Here is a 21,308-nt window from a genome sequence, read left to right as displayed (position 1 = left end):
GAGAGAGAGAGAGTACCGAAGATCGAGTTCAATAATTTGCCTCAGGTATCGAAGATCGAAGAGTAAAGAACAGGTTGAAGATAGAGTTTGGCTCAGACAAGTGTTTTGAAGATCGATGGAGTTGTAAAGTACGGGTTGAGTTGAAGATGGAGTTTAGTTGAAGATGGGTTGAGTTGAAGATGGAGTTCAGTTGAGAGGGATAAGTTGCAGTAGAGCTGTACGGGTTTAGACAAAGATTAAATGAGATGGGTTTTTTTTTGGTTGTCAAATTAGAGATAGCCTTCTTCTTCCTTTTTTGGCGCTTAAAAAAAAAATTTGGGACTCGGAAAATTTTTAGTGCGGCGGGATTAATGGCGCCTGTTTTTACTTAGCTTTTAGGGATTGTTTGCTACGGCAACTAAACCGTAGCAACAAATTTATACGACGGCATTGAATACCGTCGCAAATTTTTCGTTTCCATGCCACGGTATGATATAGCTGTAGCAAATAATTCCATCATTTGCCACGGCGTGTCGTTGCCGTCGCAAAATAAATTTCTTTTCTGCTACCTTACGAATGCCGTCGCAAGACAAGAACTATTAGCGACGGCATTTTCGCGCCGTCGTAATCTGTGGTGGCTAAAACAATTATTTTTTGTAGTGTGGTATCAGTCATCTATCAACCACCCGGGATGAGCCTATAAACACTCCTCAGCGCGTGACACCTACAAGTCACCAAAGTGTTTAAGGCACCTCCAGACATATGACATTATCCTCAACTCTCGAACACGCCATATGAAATTCCCTATGCCAAATCAGTTGTCGTTCCGGTGACCGGCCACATTAATCACTCCCGGCACTGGGGGACTTGCGCATCCTACCCGACACGATAATAGCTCCCAATACTAGGACATGTTGAATCTCCCATGTTTCAACATCTACCTAAGAATTCAGCAGCGACTCTCCTAGGTCTCGGCAACAACCTTATATGCCGACATTTACTACGCCTTCGTGATACTTGCCATGCCTACTCGATACCCTCGCCATAACGACACTCACTACGACTCAGCGACACTCTCCCTGCCTCATCAGGCACCCTTACCATGCCTCATGGTGTGCTCTCGCTACACTTTGGCGACATTGGACTTTGGCGACACTGGCCTTGCCCCAGCGGGGTCTTTGCCACGCTTCCTAGCGTGCTTTCGTTACGCCTAAGCATGGCGACAGTGGACTTTGGCGACACTGGCCTTGCCCTAACGGGGTCTTTGCCACGCTTCCTACCGTGCTCTCGTTACGCCTTAGCGTGGCGACATTGGACTTTGGCGACACTGGCCTTGCCCCAGCGGGGTCTTTGCCACGCTTCCTAGCGTGCTCTCGTTACGCCTTAGCGATAGTCACCCTTTCCCCAACAGCTCTACACATGCCCTATCGGCACCATCACTATGCCCCAGCGACACTCCTCGCCACACCTCGACAGCACACTTGCCTCATTGGTGAAATGGTGAACTATGTTTGGTTTGATCCCATAAACGGGTACGTAGGCACTCTAGCACTCACCTAGAGGCAACCACAAAATATGTCACCACAATCTCCGCTTGGAACATATACATGCTGGAATAGCTCAGCCAGCTAGAGCATATAGCTGATACAAATCAAAGGCTACTAAACGCCTAAGGCATACAAACATGCCGGTACCCACTACCCACATAAGATGCTCACCAGAGTTCCCACACCTGGCACCAAGCGGTACCTAAACTTCGACCCCCGATTGCCCTGCAATCTCCAGACACTACACGGGAGCAACGGTCCCGGGGTCTCACATTCAGGTGTATCTCCATGCAAGATATCATGACATCATGATTTCTCATAGCGTGACAGAGCTATAGCAGCACACAACACCCCACTTAGAGGGAGCCGGTCCATCCCCTCCCTTGCATGGGGACCTGGGGGACTAGGGACTGGTTATGTCGCCACTAGTAAGGCTCGTACTCCTGATACTCTATCAGATAAAGTCCCCACCCAAGAGAGTCTTTTGACCGCGGACTTGGGGACTTGTTAATACATCATATGTGAGAGATAGAACATCGGTCATACTCGCCTAAGAAGACACATACTGCCACGTAAAAGGGGTTTGGGTCTTAACTAAGCCCAAGTTACCAACACTCTTCCTTGAGGGCATAAGAGAAATACACTCTCCAATAAGGAAAAACAATACTTTAAGGGTGCAATCACCCTATCTCTATAAATACATATTTCCACCCATCATTTGGGTAAGTCTCCATCTCCACCCTATTCATACCTTATCTTTATTCTCATGAAGCTGACTTAGGCATCAAAGGGTTGAAGACCGGCAAGCTTGGTCTTCCCTCTGACGCCGTTTGCTCATGATTGACAGGTTACGGGTCTTGAAGATGGTGTTCTTCTAGCATTCTGTGTGATTCATCCCCTCAGGAATCACGCCGAAACAATAGTAATCCATACGCATAGCTTAGTTCAAGTGATTACATTGAGATCAAATAAATATGAAAACACTGATCCATGCATGAAACTTAGTTCAGGAGATCACAAGAAACACTAAAGTATTCAAATTAGAATCACAATAATTCAATACGAAAGACATCATTAACAAAAGACCATTAACAATACCAATCGCTCGACCATACATCTCAACATCAATTCACAACATCTACACAAAATCATCACACATATCATCACACAAATCACCACACAGGTCGTCACCACACACTGATTACTTTTCTCCAAATAAACTCAAGGTCCTGATCATAAACATTTCCAAACTACGTGTTCTCATAACCCACTGATCCTCATCAAATAACACAAGTGGACATAACACACAATTTCACCAAAGCACATATACTTCCATGAACATATATAAATGCAACTAATATCAAATACAGCTACAATCGGGAAGGGCTCAAGAAAGCTGATATATATTAAAAGAAAATATTTTACTTACCCGTGAACCGTGGACGATCAAGTTCACATGATTTTAAAACAAAACAATTCACTTTCGAGAGCACAATTCCATAATTTAGCAAATCAAACACACTATATAAGAAAGTCGATTCCTACTTGAACCTTAAGAAGGTTACTCACCTCAAAACTCCCGCTGCGTCTTCTCTTAGCAAAAGGTAAGATACGAACATGTACCGTCAATCACCTAGTAATTCATGACATCTTTACTTTAATAACAAGTTGTGACTAAGACATTTCACTATTGGACCTACACCTAACTTAACCCAAAGACTTGTCCCTTGAGAACAAGTTTCCCCCAAGACCTCTCAAGATCAGTGAAATGTTTGACACACACCATGTCATATCTACAACAACAATCAAAGCAATGGACTTTAATCTTTAAGCCAAATATGTGACACTCATAGTAACATAACATTATGACATATCAAAATGTTAGCATTGTCGAGTACAACACAATAATGACTGCTCATCTCACCAACTCTACTAGACGCGCCACCATAGGCGGCCGCGCGTTGGCCTCATTCACCTCCCTACCCTAAACTCTACATTCTTGACACTCAAAAGCAACCAAAACAAAGATCAAATGAGAATAGGCATCTTTCATACTTGCGACAAGGAACAAATCGACAAGAAAATGGCCTGAAACACAGCCACAAGCTCGAACTTCAATCTGCACATTCAAGGTTTCCAAAAACTCAAATTGCGTTGTATGACACGTGTAGGTGTTCTCAAAAGGAAAGGGATGTCAAAACTCACCTAACTTTGCGCCTCGTCGCCTCCAGAATTAGGATTCCGGCCAAGGCAGCGCCACCACAAGGAGAAGTCAAACTCGGTAGCTCTACACAACGAGGGCACCCAACACTTCCTATCCTGACCGGTTCAAAGCCTCGTCGCCGCCGTTAGAGGTGGAAATCTAGATCGGGTTGAAAACTGGGTCGTCGTCCTCACTATGGCGCTCGATTTGCACAGACCATCTCGAGTCGACCTCACTCACCAACACATGGAGGATCGCGTCGAGTAGAGGAAGAATTTTTGACCGGTGCCGCAGTCTGAGTCCGGCAGAGTCAGCCGGGAAAGCCGGGTCAGGTCGGACGCCAATCTTTAATTATGAAGGTGAGGCGTGCAAGAGAAAAAGAGAGGAAGAGAAAGTGAATGAAAAATGGAAACCCTAAGAACTTTTCTTATTTATACTAAAAATTCCCGAAAAGCCACGACACTTTCGTTAACCATAACTTCCGCATACGAAGTCCGTTTAATGCGTGCCACGTGTCTACGAACTCGTATCATCATGCTCTATAACTTTTGTGAAGGAAGTTTCTCGAGAAACCCAACAAATTAAAAAGTCAACTCTTTAACCCGTCCAGATATAGCATTTTCAAGAAATTATTCGCTCGAACACTTCCAGTCCACTCACTAAACAACAAATCCACACAACTCCTACTTAGATAATTTACAAAATAATATTAGAAATTAGTCATGATTTTTCAGGATACCACATGTACTGTTGCAATTATTTTAATTTTAGTACCAAGAAATTAACACACTGGTAACTAGGATTAAATGTTGTAGATATATATAGTAGAATGAGCAGCTTTGTTGCTTCACTCAAAATCCCATTGATTCTCCTTTTGAACCTCCTCTTCTTCCTCAGGAGTGAAGTCATTGTTGATGTTGAAAGTCTTGCGAATCTCTTCGGGAGTCTTTCCCTTGATCATGTGTGGCATAATCTGGCATGTCAAGTCCAGCATCCCTTTTATGTGAGTGGGGAGTACAGGAAGTGAAAGAAAAAATGTCTCTCGATTTCCTTTTCTAGTTGGGAAGTGGAAAGCTAATGTAGTAGGATTTGGAGTTTGTTTGGAGAATTAGATCCCTTTCCTGGTTTGGAGTTGGCCTGCTGCAATAAGAATTCATAATATGCCTATGGAAAATTTCTCCTAAATGTGTGTTGGAATGAGATGACTTGTAGGACCCAAATTTCATGTAAGATTATCCCAATCAATCAGTTCATGAACATGAGTAGAAGTACGTGGAGTTAAAGGTGCCTAGGTAATGATAAGTCTGAAAACAAACTTTTGTCATCAGTTCCTTTAAATTTTTATTTTTGTTTCAAACTTTTAACTTACATTCAAATTTAAGAATATATACTTGTTTTCAAACTTTTGTCATCAGTTCCTTCAAATTTTTATTTTTGTTTTTGTCATCTATTGAATATTTGAATTACAATGCTTGGTTTTGTATTACCAATGAGTTAAAGGTGCCTAGGTAATGATAGGTCTGAAAACAAACTTTTGTCATTAGTTCCTTCAAACTTTTGTCATAAGAGATTTTCAAGTTCGAGACAGGCTAGCATACCCACCAATACTTGATATATTTTTTTCTTTTTATTTACCCATTTAGATTTTGACACATGACATCTTTATTCTTTTTATAGTAAATTACATTAAAGTTACTAACCAAATTTCAGTTTACAAACACATCCTTTACACATTATTTTACACATTTAAGGACAAAAATTAATAAATTAGGACAAATTAATGTCCACATGTCATATGTCACTATAATTTTACCAGAATACCATTCACTACAAATTCTACTGTTATTGTCGACCAGAAATGTGCTATGTGCTACTGTCAAGTAAGAATGTGCTACTACCGATACCCAAGTGCTACTGGCAATGCTATTGCAATTTTTTTCAGCAATTTTGATGCTACTATCGATGCTTTGCTACATTTTCTGCTACCGACGGTGATGCTAGCCCGCTGCTACTACAGACTCTAATGTTAAGACGCTGCTACTGTTCAAGTTGATGCGAGCATGCTGCTACTGCCAAAGCAGCTACTGTCAAAACAAACCTGCAAAGAAACAAAGATAACAACAACTTCAACAAAGACCTCCATCAACCAATTCACGAACGACTTCGAGGTGAACACCTGGTGGATCCGCCACTCACTTGGCACCAGTAGCCGCTAGCCTCGACGGAGCCCCTACTCCCAAAACACTTCATTGTCGCAAATCGAGTCCTGACGGCCCGGAACCCTCAAATATAAAAAAAATAACAATTTGAACCTAAAATTGCGATTGAATGATGAAAACCCCAAATCGAAGAGAAACAAATCCCTAGAAATTGCAAAATCGAAATTGAAGGCCGAAGCTTTACCTGATCAGATGAATTTGGGCTTCGGAGATTGGCCGGACAATGACGGTGACAAAGATTAGGGCTGAGATTTCCTCCACTTCTCTCTCTTGTGTCGTCATCGGGCATCGTCGACATTGAGGTGCCAAACGTTAGTCGTCGCCGTCAAGCGTTGTCCATCTTCCGTCTCCGTCGTCGAGCGTCAGCCGTCCTCATCGAGTGTCATTCGTCGCCATCGAGTGCAGGCCATTGTCGTCGAGCATCATCCGTCGTCATCGAGTGTCATTCGTCACAGTCGAGCTTGGGCCATCATGGTCGAGTGTCATCCGTCGTCATCGAGTGTTGTTCGTCACCGTCGAGCGTGGGCCATCGTCGTCGAGTGATCAGTTGTTTCTAAACCAATTTTATTTTTCTTATTCACTACTAGATCGTCGTTTATAGTATGGGCAAATAAGGATCATTCCCGCAAAGGACTAAATGAATCTAACTACTCAAAAGATGTCACAAAAGTGACTACTGATCCTAGCGACAAGCAGTAGAAAACCTAATCAGTTACCTAACCTAAACTAGTCAGAAAAATACGAAACTTTACAGACAAAAACTAGACACACAGATGGACTCACATATAAAAATTCAGATGAATCGGAGTTCGTTTGCTATGTCAAATAAATACTGGAAAACAGAGGACAGAAAGTGACGAAAACTGGTTTTGGTTTTGGTTTTGGGAAACAATGAGATAAAACTAGCTAGCTAGGGAAGATGCAATCCACCCTGACAATCACACACAAGACAATCTGTTCAGTTATAGTTTAATTAATCTAGATGAGGATGCTCAGGTTGGTTCGGTACGCTTGAAACACAACCTATTACCCTTTCTTACTTCGTATGCTAGGCAGAAAGCGCTCTACACCTAAACTATTCCCAAGCAGTGCAGCCTAAAGGTACGTTTATTAGATTTAACATGCAGAGATCCTTAAGTTCTACAAGGTTTTGAGACATCACAAGGCATCGCAATAAACTTAGAGCCTTGCTAAACCTAGGACTTAGTTTACTTGCTAGCGAAAACTAACAATTGCTTCTCTAGATAGTTTGAGGTCTCTAGATAGTTTGAGGAGTCCAATATTGACGCTGACATCAAACTATCAAAGCTATAAATACTAAGCGTGCACTCAAAGAAAACATGAAAAGAATTCATCAACGCAAATATAGTAAACCAAACACTACCAGAAGAAAGACTTTAGCCGAACGAAAAAAAAAAAACCAGGCCGACGAATCAATTTTTCGTCGGCTAAAGCAGACTTTAGCCGACGAAATTTTCCTTCGTCGTCTAATTTTTATTTTCGTCGGCTATAGTCAACTTTAGCCGACGAAATAAAAAATTCGTCGGCTAAAGAATTTATTTTCGTCGGCTAAAGTTGACTATAGCCGACGAAAATAAATTTCGTCGGCTAAAGTTCTTTATATTCGCAAATCTGGACAGCAGCTTATCTGAGAAAAAAAAACGGGAGAAGAAAAAACGGGAGAAAAAGTTTGGGTGTTGTTGAAATCTGTCCATAATTAAGAAGTGGAGCTATATATAGGTACGTACATGTGTATATATGTTGATTTTGAGTTTTATTTGAGTTTATCGATTTTGAGTGTGATTGAATTGATAGATTTTGAGTACGTGGGATGTATATATATATGTGTGTTGATCGATTGGGTTGATGATTTGATAATATATATGAAGTTGTTGTTAATAAGTAGTAGATATATATATATATGTTAATTAATTTATAATATTGTGTTGATGGTATGAAGTTGTTGATAATGATTTTGTGATGATGTTGATATATATAAATTGTTATGTAATTCTTAATTAAGTATATCTATATATATATGTGTGTTAATTAATTTGTTATCAATTAGTTGTAGTACGTAGAATATATATATAAATGAATTGAAATTTTATATATGGCATAGAATTTAATTAATAATTAGCTAGCGTTGTACATATATATTTTGTTATATTTTCAGGATCGGATATGGATAAGAGTTGGATTTCGCTTCCAAAATTGGACAAAAGATATGGTAAAGAAATTATGAGTTTTCTGGAATATGCGCTGGCTAATGCTAACGGGAATACAATTTTCTATTGCCCGTGCACGAAATGTCAGTGTCGCAACGATATGCATCGATTTGCGATTGACAAAGTATGGCAGCACCTGAAGAGTAACGGGTTTTGGGAGAAGTACACATGTTGGTTATATCACGGTGAAACATCATCTGGGGGTCCGCATGATTTTTCGTCGGCTAAAGTGCTTGTCCTGGTAGTGAAATCTCATCTTGAATTAAAAAAAACTAAAAACCAAAACTCAAATCATCTTGTTGTTCATGTCTAGGGCTTCAAGCAGCCCCTAACTAAGAGAAACTAAATAAACATAATAAAAAGAAAACATAGGAGAATGGGTGGAGAAGAAGAGGCGAAGAAGAAGCCGTCAAAGATGATAGCAGAGGCTTTTATTTTGCTTCCTTCAACCAATCCATCTTGATTTAGGTTTCCTTGGACATTCTGATTGGTACTCATCTGTAGGACCAATGGAAGTATGCCAACTCATTTCATTCTTCATAATCAGCTAGCTCACCTCGAGGTTATAAGTCGTAATATGAAGTGAAAACTCATCCATAGGCCTCCCGGTGTGATTTGGGCCTCAAAACACAAATATCCGTCAAGAGTCAGGTTCTTGTGCAGATTGACCTTATGGTACTAAATTGGCCATAACTTCTTCTACGAAAATGTTATTCATGAACCGTAAAATGTTATGGAAAACTGACATCCGTAGCTTTCCGTTGATATAAGACTCATCATCTGGTTCTTCTCGAGCTGCCCTCAGTGTCCTGTCGAAGTTGGCTGACTTGCGTAGGCAGATTTCCGAATTTTGTCTTCTACTCCCTCTTTTCCTTCTTTCCTTCTTATTTGCTTCAAAATACCTAGAAAAAAAATAAACAAAGTAAATAACTAGAAAACACACCAAACAAACAAAGCAAGTATAGAGGATTTTGATACAAATAATGTGTAATTATGCACCTATCATCGAGCGATGTCTGTCATCGTCAAGATGGCTGCTCTTGTCGATAAACTTTGGTATGAGAGAGAAAGAGGTCTGGGAGAAAGGAAGGTCAGTATGTGATAGGACATTTGAGTTATTTCATGTAATTTTTTAGAGGGAGGTCTGATACTGTTGGTCTTGGGCTTGGGCCTACGTCCTGTATTGTTTAAAAATTATTGCAAGTGGGTTTTTTGTGTTTTTAAATTTGGTCAGATACTTGTATGTAATTCTTCTTCTTTTTTATTTTACAAATTTAACAACACAATTACACAAATATAAGTAAATTCGTTCAGAACACGTAAATTTGGCTCAGACTTCGTAATTACAATATATAGACATTTATTACAAAAGTTTCAACCAAATGTCCTTATCTTTGTAAAAGCGTTGTGAAAAATGTAATTATTTTCTTAATACAAAAAACAACACTCAATTATAAAATCGAGAACCATATTACATGAACGAGGACAAATGGTATATTTAGTCCAAATCTGAAAATTTACAATTTCAACAACACATTTGTCCTCAATTTTATAACAGGGGTCATAAATCTGTAATTTTGATTCAAACCTCGTAATTACAACATATGAACATTTTATTACAAAATTTTCAAGTAAATGTTCTTATGTTTATAAAAGCGTTGTGAAAAGATGTAATTATTTTCTCAATACAAAAAACACAGCTCAATTATAAAACCGAGAACCATTTTACATGAACGAGGACAAATGATCTATTCGGTCTAAATCTAAAAATTTACCATATCGACAACACATTCGTCCTCAATTTTATAACAGGGAGCATAAATATGTAATTTTGGTTCATACCTCGTAATTACAACATATGAACATTTTATTACAAAATTTTCAAGCAAATGTCCATATGTTTATAAAAGCGTTGTGAAAGATGTAATTATTTTCTTAATATAAAAAACACAACTCAATTACAAAACCGAGAACTATTTTACGTGAATGAGGACAAATGATCTATTCGGTCTAAATCTGAAAATTTATCATCTCGATAACACATCGGTCCTCAATTTTTTAAAATGGGTCATAAATCTGTAATTTTTGTCCAGACCTCGTAATTACAACATATGAACATTTTATTACAAAATTTTCAAGCAAATGTCCTTATGTTTGTAAAAACGTTGTGAAAGATGTTATTATTTTCTCAATACAAAAAACACAACTCAATTACAAAACCGAGAATCATATTACGTGAACAAGGACAAATGGTATATTTGGTCCAAATCTGAAAATTTACAATTCGACAACACATTCGTCCGCAATTTTATAACAAGTGTCATAAATTTGTAAATTTGGTTCACACTTCGTAATTACAACATATGGACATTTATTATAAAAGTTTTAACCAAATGTCCTTTTGTTTGTCAAAAAAATTTCAAAAAAACCACGGTATAGAAATTTGTTGGGTACTTTAGAATTTTCCTTCAAGTTTCCTTTACTATTCTTTAATTTGTGTAACCATTTAGTACAATTACTTATTTAGATAAAGAATACTTGTTTTCAAACTTTTGTCATCAGTTCCTTCAAATTTTTTTTTTTTTTGTTTTTTTTTGTCATCTATTGAATGTTTGAATTACAGTGCTTGGCTTTGTATTACCATTGATTTTCTTAATCACTCATGAATTTTACAGGTGCTTTGAAGCTTGGATTTGGAGAGCAGGAAACTAGCAAGAACTTGGCAAACGTTATAGGCATTTTATTATTTAGTGTAACTTCATTACATGATTATCGATGTCCTAAAAACATTGCAATCTTGTTTCTTACTCGAAATTCTATTTCCTTTGCCTTCCTTTAAATTCTGGATTTTCTATATTGTAGTTCTGAAACTGTAAGTGAGATATTCTGATCTGCCTATTGGAATTGATAGCACACTATTGTTACCCTGATTTATCAGACATTGTATCTACCATTAATCCATTGTTTTAAGTTCATTTTCAAAATCCATTAATCACTGTCTCACATACTATTTCTTCAAATACCTATTAAAGATGACAGTTGAATTGAATACAAAAGGCTATGAACTTTTGTTTACTTTGATAAATCTAATGCATTTCCTTTCTGTCTTTTAATTTCAGGAGAAGATGAATCCTGCCTTCTTTGTAGATATAAAACCTTTTCAATTCAAATTTAGAATTAGAACTCGCTGTCAAGATATATAGTGCAGAAACCCTAAACCCTGCCTTAATAACACTACTACAAAAATGTATCTAAACCCTGCCTTAATAACACTACTACAAAAATATATCTGCACTATACCACGGCCAAAAAACGTCAAGCTATATGATGAATCCTGCCTTAATAATTAAATAGATAATACTTAACTTTACGTCCCTTTACAAATAGATTTCACAATGCTCTAAAGTTTGTGCATATATTCTGACAATATAGTTTTGGGGATCCGTGAGAAAACTGTAAAGTTAGTAAATTTCATAAAATCTTTATCCTCTATCTAATCTAATGGTTTAAATGTATCCACATCAATTAAAAACATCAATTGTTGGATTATTTATTTATTTATTTCTATACAAGTGATTTTTTCTCTAACAACAAACTTAAAAGAAAAAAAAAAACTTTTAACCTGTGTTCATAAACATGAGATCAAGCGAGTCTTCATATCTGATCGAAGGGTGATCGAATTCATAATGTATAACTTAATTGATGTTTTAAGGTTTGAATAGAAAAGCTTTAGTTTCTTTATTCAAATGAGGTTTCTTTAATTGGTTCATCTGCCATCAACCTCTACACTCTAGGATTTGTAATTTGCATTCTATTTTGATTTCTGGAGATGATGACCATATGGGTTTCCAATATAGTTGGTTTTCCTATTAATAATCGAATGGTAGGCATCGATCTCACCAATCTTTCGAATTTTCCTAGCTTTTGGTTTATAAATCGATTGGAGTACTAATCGCAATTGTTCATGGATTGCAATAGTCTTATTGATGTGGAGTACTATGAAGCACTCATGTACCATGAATCTGGCAATTTGCTTTTTCAAAGAGAAATTCATAGAAGCACAGGTTCCAGAGCAAGAACAAAGATGAAGGTTGAATAATGAAAAAAAAAGAAGGAAAGATAGAAATTCAAATTAACGTTATTGAAAAATAAATTTTCAACATTTTCTAAGTACATAATTGATGTGGATATGTTTGAACCATTAGATTAGATGGAGGCTGAAGATGTTATGAAATTTACTAACTTCACGGTTTGCTCACTTTAGAGGAGCCGGATCCTAGTTTTGGTGTCATTTCCTGAACTTCTCTGTTGTTTAGGATTTGGGGTGCACTTTCAGTTTACTAGATTTCAAACTTTGCCGATATTGAAAATTTAAAGGCTTTTACATCCTGTTAATGCATTTTGGCAGGTTAAGCCTAAGCTCTAATTAGTGAGATAAAAATATCATTCATTTTCACCAATACAAGTCATCATGCATCTTATCAAATTTTCTTCAGATCATTACCTGCCGTGTATATGCTACTAGAGCAAACTAGACAAATTATGAAGTCAAAATAAGTTTTACTTGCATGTAAACAGTATATTACTACCTTGCATTACCTTGAATTACCTTTCAATTTGACAAATATCTATGGTAACAGTCTAAACCTCATCATTTCTTATTTCCAGAACTGAACCAACTTCATAATCAATGGAGACCATCAATATGGAGAAAAACGAATGAAGTATCATGACACTTTTTGTTCAAACAGAATTGGACTTCAAATTTTGGACAACCTCATATCTCCGGGCTAACAACTTTTCAGCATCTAACCAAGTTAGCCTGCAACTAGAACAAACCTATTTTTTGAACACAGCCACAACATGATGTTAGTGGAGATATTACTAGGAAAATGTCTCATAGATTAGGGTAACAATAGTACGTTTCACTTCAATGGAACCAGAAGACCACCACCCTATAGCCTTTAGCTTGATGAAAGAACCCATAATTGGCATCAATAGAGAAACCGCGTAGCAAACTAGCAATCACTTGTATTTGAATTCATGGGAGATCAAACTTCACCGTAGTTATAAAAGAGCACCAAATCACACTTGAACCTTAATTTGACTAACACTCGGTTATCAAGAATTCAAGATTCGTTTTTTTTTTTTCTCCTTTTCTTTTGGTAGATCACTCAGCTATGAGTTTGGATAGTTTATCATCCTATGTTTGGCAAGGAAGTAGGACAAACATATAAGAAAATTTACATACAAGCAAATAGGACTACAATATTAAGATTACTCATAAAAATAAAATTACATGAAGTTTAGCTAGGGAAACATTCAAATATTTCAAAGAGAACAACTGAGGAATATGAGGACAAAGTGATGAACCCCATTGTGAATTACTAATTAAGTAAACTGTTACTTCCGCAAGAAAGTCCGGATGTTGTTTGTCTGACTCCAAATGCTGAGACTCAAAACGATAACAGCTATCACGAAAGCCGAAACTTTCCAGGGGTTGGAAAATTTTTCACTCTTGAGTGAAACCAGCCATATATACCACTTCAGTTTGTAGCAATCATTAACCTGCTTGCAGAGATCAGCATAGTAGAACTTACTGTGCGGGATGTCCTTGTAAAGGTTGCTGAAGAACTTACAACCATCTTCATCACTCAGCCAGTTACCTATTACTTTTTCCTTGCAAAGTAATTCCATATCTTCTTTGGAAGAAATAAGGTTATCCATCAGGATGGCATAGGATGTGATTACATTCGAATAACCGTGGTAGCATTGCTCGATTGCAATGAGGTTCCTGAATATTGTTTCGGATGACATTCCAACGTTTAGCTGCGGAATCATAAGAACTCCATTCCTGCGAAACCCCGCCTTCTTTGAACCGGATGTCCATTATGCTCTCCCTTCTGACAGGTTCGAACTTAATGTCTGCCTTTGAGAGAGCAGTCGCGGTATGCATTTGATGATGATCCGGGTCAAATATTCCTTTACGAACAACTTTACTGCTCTGTCTTTGATCTGCTGTTAGAGGATGCATTTGATGTTCTTTATGTGCTCTTTCTTCTATGGTCTTTAATGGGATTACTATGGAAGCTCTTACCATATCAAGTATGTGCAGGACATCAGTATCGCAATGACACTTGTTTCTACCAAGGTACGTATTATAGGTTGAGCAACTATGCTTCAGTGATGGTAGTATGCTGAAGGCTTGAAGGATGAGAATAGATAGAGAGGCTTCATGACCAGGGTATATTTCAAGGGTGAGGTCGTACAAACTGTGGATGACAAACCAAGGTAGTTGATTCTCTAGGAGCAATATGTCGTGGCACAGAAAATGAAACATGCAATCCATGTTGAATGTCGGATCATCAAAGGCCCTGAGTTTGGGATAGTTGCATTTCCGGAACAGTTGAATTAGGAAGCAACCGTCAACTACCATCATCTCGATGAAGTCTTCTGAGGAAATATGAGCAAATGGTTCTGAATAGAAATCGCGCGCTTGTTGCTCGAACTCGCCTTCCTCCTTTTGATCTGAGAGCTCAATGACTTTTGCAGTCAACTCCTTCAAAGTTATGTTCTTCATCTCTGAGAGAATTTCATTCAAATAGCTCTCTTTCACTCGTTCCATGAGTTGGAAATCTTCCTCGCCTTTGCCTTCTTTACCTTCCTCCTTGCCTCGCTTTCCTCGATAATGAAAAGGTCCGAGTGAAACAACATCAGGTGTATATGCTTCTGGGTTTTGTCTCCGGAGCACCTTAGGAACTCTGAAAATGCATTTCTTGCATATCTTGCTTTTCTTACAGTCATCGCCAATATCAATCGCTGTCTGATCTCTGCCACTTCTGTGATGTTCAGCCATGCCTGCTGATATATATGATCAATCCCAAAGAAATCAGTTAGATCTCATGAAAAGGCAGAAACAAGTTATGGAATATATGCAAATTACCTAGAAATTAAAACGATAAAAATTAAGTAAACCAAATTAGATGAGCATATATATACACACCCTGCTTAATTAGCAAAGAACAACATTGATGAATGGCCGGGATTCTGTAGAATTGATTATCAAGTTTTGGGTTTAGCTAGGGTTTTTTCTGCAGCAAACCCAATTCCTTTCAGAACAAATAGATCTAGACTGATAAAGAAATTGGTAAGTGGTACAGATGGTTGTGAGTACTTGTTGTTTATGTATAGGAACTAATCTTAATACTTATAGTCAAACAAGCTATGCCATTTTTTAATCATCAAGTTGATCAGTTGTTTACTTAGAATTGCGAAGACCGAATATCATAACTACTCGAAGTCTGCTTGTAGTAGTTTCTTAGGTCATTTGTTTTTGACAAATAATCGCTTTTAAGTCCACAACAACCCTTAATGATCTGTTAATTGTAACTCTTCCATAGCTGGCAGCTTCAAACAATCGTTTGGATCAGATGAGGACAATCAACTAGTCGAGAGTATATTGAGTTTAAAATATACGAGCACATTATGACAGCATGAATGTGATCGATCACCGAGCTTAAAAATCAGTCCAATCTAGTCTAACATGTTAGGTTTACTGATCGAAACTCTATTAAAATGAAGTCTTCTTATTTTAGTGTTCTTGCAGTTTAAGTCTCCCAGCTACATTTCTACCAAAACTACCAGTCTTTTTTCACACACACACGCACACAATGTATATGATTAGCTTGAGAAACTTGAAACTGAAAATAGTAGTTCTTCCCCCGAACTCAACGGGTTGAACTACTGTGATTTAAACATAAATTGGATCCGCTCCATGCCCAAATTAACGAGTTACGTACAGAATTACATCTCCAATGTTCGAATTTTATAGGAAGAATCGGGAAGTACTAGAAAATATACCCGCGTGATGCTGCGGGGTAGAAAATTGTACGTAACATTTCATGGTTTGTTTAACAAAAAGTAATTAAACCATATCTAATTACCTAAATGAAATGAAGATTTACAACAGGAGTTGGGATATTCTCAGTTCCATCTGTTTTATCCATCGGTTTTACGATGTAAACTTTAGAAACCAAATCAGCCAAAAAATGAGAACAAAATCAATTCATCACTTTAACATCCTCGTTCAAATGAAGACATCCATATAGAAGTTTGCAAAGACTCCATAACAACTATTCGTTGCACCAATCCAGTGAATCCACAACCCTAAGTCCAAATGTACATGACAATCTAAACTCAGTATGCAGGGTAATATCCCAAGTATTACATGGTTGCCTGTTCATAGCACTGAAACTTGGTCTCTGATTGCACTGTCCTTCGCCTTGTCCTTCTCCTTGGAGGTACCTACGTACAAAGTAAACACGTACCAATTATGGGAGGTTTGAGTTTTGGTGTTGAACTTTGGTAATTGAAATATGCAGATTATTGGTTTTGGGGTGGAGAATTGAAGTGTGGAGATGACGATGAAGGAGCGGAAGACTATTAATTGGTTTGGATCAAGGATGGGAGTTCATGCATAAGGGGATCACCAAGCTCAAAAGTATCCTTGAAGGCTTGCGTCTGTGACCTAAGTGATTGCCTAAAGGAGCTGAGAGGGAATGCTTTGAACAATTTGCACTTGAAGGTCAGTTATATGGATGGCTAGACCAACATTGGATGTGAAATTTGTATCTTCTTGTGCACCATGACTGCCTTGTATCTTTGTTTCATTACCGCATTCCCCACCCTTGACTCCATCGGATCCGGCTTCTCTGCTATAAAAGCAGTTTGCTTGGATCTGCTTGGAGCTGCCACGTCATTAAAACAGATCTTGACGGTCAATAATGAAAGGCTTCAAAATACAAAGTTAGGCAAACTCATAGAAGATTATTACTATCTTCCCTGAGCTTCAACTGAACTTCAACCCAGAGCTTCACCTTCATCTCTTTAGGGTTAGTAAATGAAATCATTTGGATCTAGAGTCTTATGTCCCCTAATTAAAATGAATCAAACTCTAGAAACACATACACAATCACCCATATGATAGCCTTAGATTGAGGAAGGTTCACCCAGAAACCAAAACTATTTAGACGAATCATGAATCTAGAAGCAAACCCGTATGACCCATGCCTAAGCTTGAGGATGTTTTCATCTAGAATAATGCTAATAGCATAAAAATAGAAACGAAATTTTTCATTAACTCTTCTTTATAAAGACACCAATTTGGGTTGGTTGATTCACAGATTAATATTCGGGAGAAGATGAAGAACATGATAGGATGAGAGTGAGAGAGTGATCCAGTGCTTCACATGAGGGTTTGTAATTGATTTCAGCCTTTGGATAGTACAAAAGCAACGTGTCACTCTCTTGTTGAAACCCAATAAGCAGATCTAAACACTTCTTTTTCCAAGCAGAGAAGCCATGTCCGACTCCATCACCCCTTGTCTGTTAATCATTTCTTTGCCCTACTGGAATTAATGAATCATGTTGGCAGTTATGGTATTTCCCGTTGAATTGCATTTTGATCATCAATTATGAAGCTCCAGGTGGATGCTTTGTCTTGATTTTGAAGTGCATGGCTTGTAAAAACTATAAATGCGCCTATAATCACTGCAATATGATTTCCCTCATGTTCCATGTGTTTGGTCGTGTCACGTCATACTTTAACGGCCACGTCAACAATTTAACTGAGAAAATTAACTGAATGATCATTTGGATGAAAAATCGTGACTTTAAGGACCATTCAGATTAAAATAAAACCAAAATGACTAAACAGATGTCGACTTCAAACCACAAGGACTATATAGTATTTTACCTTTTTTTTTTCTTTTCTTGTTTCACTAGAAATGTGTTTTTATGTATTATAGTCAAAATGTGGGACTTCAATTTGAATATTCTCAGTAAATGTTTGTAATATAATCCATAGACACTAGACAATGATCAATGATGAAGGAATATGTTCTCTTGCTTCATATTAAGAATGAAGCATGCTGCTTTGAATCTTACTCGTGTCGATATTCTGCCAATTGTTTAGCTTTATTACCGGACTACTATATTTTTTTTTGAAACAGTTATATATAGAAGAGAAGTTAGGTAAAACTTGTGAGAGTTGCATATATACATTGGAAGTTTGGTATCATTTGAAACCCGAAACTTGGCAAGTGGAAGTATCTTTCGTTAAGATATGAATTGCTAGTCATAATATTGAAATGGAATGAGGTACGCAGGTGGCTGACACGCCTGACAGCCGTTAATTGAACTCAAAGCAACATGTACAGTTATCTTTGGTTTAGCAAATCTCAGTTGAAAACTAGAAACAACAGTGCTTATTTCGTCAGAATCAGACCCACAGAATCGAATCAAAACATAAGCAGTAGCTGTGATGACTGATGACAACATCGTGAACATACTTCCAACAAATTTTAGTTGAATCTTCATTTGGCTCATCTTTTGGAGAGGTATATCATTAAAATTAGGGAATTAACATTTGCTCTTCTGATTTATCAATCCATACTGCTAATTGCGTGAACGGTTTTCATTTCTCTATGGTTTCGGTATTTCTGAGCTAAGTATCAGAAGAAAATTAAGCAACACAAAACGGTCCGAAAACAGATGGAAATTTCATGTTGTTCATGAGACATTAGAGTTTGGGTTTTCCTTCAAAATATAATTCACAAAAGAAAGTTTTTCTGGGACGTTCAAGTTTGAAATTTTCATACCAACAACATGTCAAATTATACAAAATGGTAATGGAAGTGACAGAAGCAAAACCAACGGTAGAGTCTTCTCATAATATTCCCAACTGGCAGTGGGGAATACCAGAAACTTTGCTCCCATAATTGGAGTCCCCCCTCCTCACACTTCTCAGTTCTCATAGCTTCCTCCTCCAATTGGTGCTCACTTTTTCAAAAGCTCTTCCCATTCTGATTATAAATCACTAATTAAATCAGGTTTGGCATTGGCAACTTATAAAGTGATTCAAATTAACTTGGATCTGGGGACCCGTTGGCTGAGATCACACTCCAAATTCTCCAACCAACCAAAGAGTTTGTCGAAAAGGATGCTTGACATATGCCTTGGGGAAAAAGGAAGGGAGGGGGGTGAAGATCCCACAATTGCTGATGGTAATGGAGAGCTGGAAACAGCACGAACTTGCGTGAGCACTTGATGGATCTTTTAGTGAGTGGGATATTCACTTGTGTCATGAGTGAGGTTTGTCAAGCTCACCTTTTAGGTTTGCTTCTTCATGCATGTATGTGTCAAGCTAAGACTCTCCTCCTCAATGTCCCAAACTGGAACATTCTATCGTGAAACTTTGATGCTTAACAACAGTGCTGGATCTATAATTCTTTAGGGTCATAGGTGAAATGAACGATCTAGCTCTTTAGGGTCAGATGCATTACATCTTTGTTCTTCGAATAACCAACGCGTGTGTATCTTCTTGCACCAATATTGCAGTATCTTCTTGGTCAATGACTCTTTGAGATATTTATCAACCACGAACAAGCACTCGATCGACAATTGAACAGAACTAGCTAGCTAGTTCATGGCATTAGTTCTTCTATTTCAGTTTTCTTCAGCTCTCTACCCTTTGACCATTTTATTGAATTATTCATGACATTGAGAAGGGTTCAAAACTAAGTATATGAATTTATGTGGGAGGGATAAAATGAGTTGATTTTGGTTTTAATAACATATAGGCATTAACCTTCCAAGCATAAAACAAGACCTTCAATACCCTATTGTCCTTCCTCACCATGTACTTTTTTTATATGAGATCCATATGTACAACTTGCTACTCTTTGAAAAGAAGTTTGTCATGAAGATTGTATAATATCGAATTAGATTAAAAGATCTAGAAATAACACGGAAAGTGATAAGTTGAAAACAATGGAACCGATTCTAAAATCTATGGACTGATGATGATTTGTAGAGGTAATGAAAAACTAAATATTCTATGTTCCTCTAGGCTCAAACCATACCACACTTTGGATTGCTAATTATTAGTTTACTCCCACTAAACAAATTGCATCATGAATGGCCTTGTAGTTAATTATTTTGTTGTTCAAGTTTTGCATATGTCAGATTTGATGTGGTAGTTAGGGTAATATTTCCCTAACGTACGTTTCATAAACTGATTGCATCATAGCTTCCTTTACTTAATAGGGCTCTTCTTTATTTGAACTTCAGCAATTTCTTATTTACACAGTGAACTTTGTGGAGGGCTCAACAATCATATAATATAAACCCTTGTTTCCTTTGTTCACCTCAGCTCAACAATTATGTCATACATAATGTCTGAGCTTTACTTTGTGCCGTAGTTGTTGTTAGTGTTACCACTCAAATATCATTTCAGCTTTGAATCACCAGAAAACCCATCACAACTTGCTCAGTGCTAGCTTGTCCTCTTCCACACCAATAATGTCGAACAAACAAAAATACACACATGATTTTGATGGACCTCTCTTCTTTCCCACCATTGAGAAAAAGCTGCCTCTCCCTCGCTCCCTCAATCTCTTCAGCAATGGAACACCGATAATTTTGTCCCTCTTCTTTTTTCGATTATTGAAGAATTAGGGGTTGGTCGCTGCTGTTGGATTCCTGCACATGATTGCATGCTTGTTTCTATATCAGTAGAAAGTGACATTTTTTGTGCTTTACTTCTTTGTTTTCTTATGCTTGTGAGCATCTCGCTGTGCCTAGCTAACTATCTTTGAAATATACAGCATGTAAGAACATGCATGAATCTCATTAACTTAGAGAAAGATGATAAGAGTCGGGTTTGGCGAACAGCGTCATCAAGTGAGTTTAATTAGGGCATTATCTCCGAGTAACTTCAAAATCAAAGGCAATGGGAAAATGAATCTCTCTACTTATAACCAATTATTTCATATTAATTAAGGCATGACATGCAATATCACTATATATGCTTATGGAATGCTCTATTCCTAAGAGCAAGTGAACCCCTTGGATACAGATTAAGACTGAAGATAATGTGTTCTGTGACTCTAGCCCTGGCAGCCGGCCGGGAAGGGATCGAGTTTTTGACTAGTAACTTCAGCTCGGAATAACTGAGCTCACCCAAATATCTGTAGGTGTAAAGAAATATGAACATCTCCACTTAGAATAATTATTTTGAGCATGCCGGCCACAAGTGTATAACAATGCTTAGTAAAATAATTAAGGTCATAAG

The 21,308-nt window shown here is 37.6% G+C and overlaps 1 non-coding gene across 1 annotated transcript in view; it reads right to left on the bottom strand.

Annotated features, from left to right (window-relative positions):
* LOC101303029 overlaps positions 1–3,424 on the bottom strand; it is a 7,621-nt gene extending 4,197 nt beyond the window's left edge. The window contains exon 1 of the transcript XR_184477.1: positions 3,096–3,424. This is a non-coding gene — a transcript (uncharacterized LOC101303029). The remainder of the gene's footprint in view (positions 1–3,095) is intronic.
* Between the last annotated feature and the right edge of the window lie 17,884 nt (positions 3,425–21,308).

The sequence above is a fragment of the Fragaria vesca genome, linkage group LG4 (assembly GCF_000184155.1).
Source record: "Fragaria vesca subsp. vesca linkage group LG4, FraVesHawaii_1.0, whole genome shotgun sequence".
NCBI lineage: Eukaryota > Viridiplantae > Streptophyta > Magnoliopsida > Rosales > Rosaceae > Fragaria > Fragaria vesca.
Note: the sequence above shows the minus strand (reverse complement) of the source record. Positions and strands in the feature narration are given on the sequence as shown.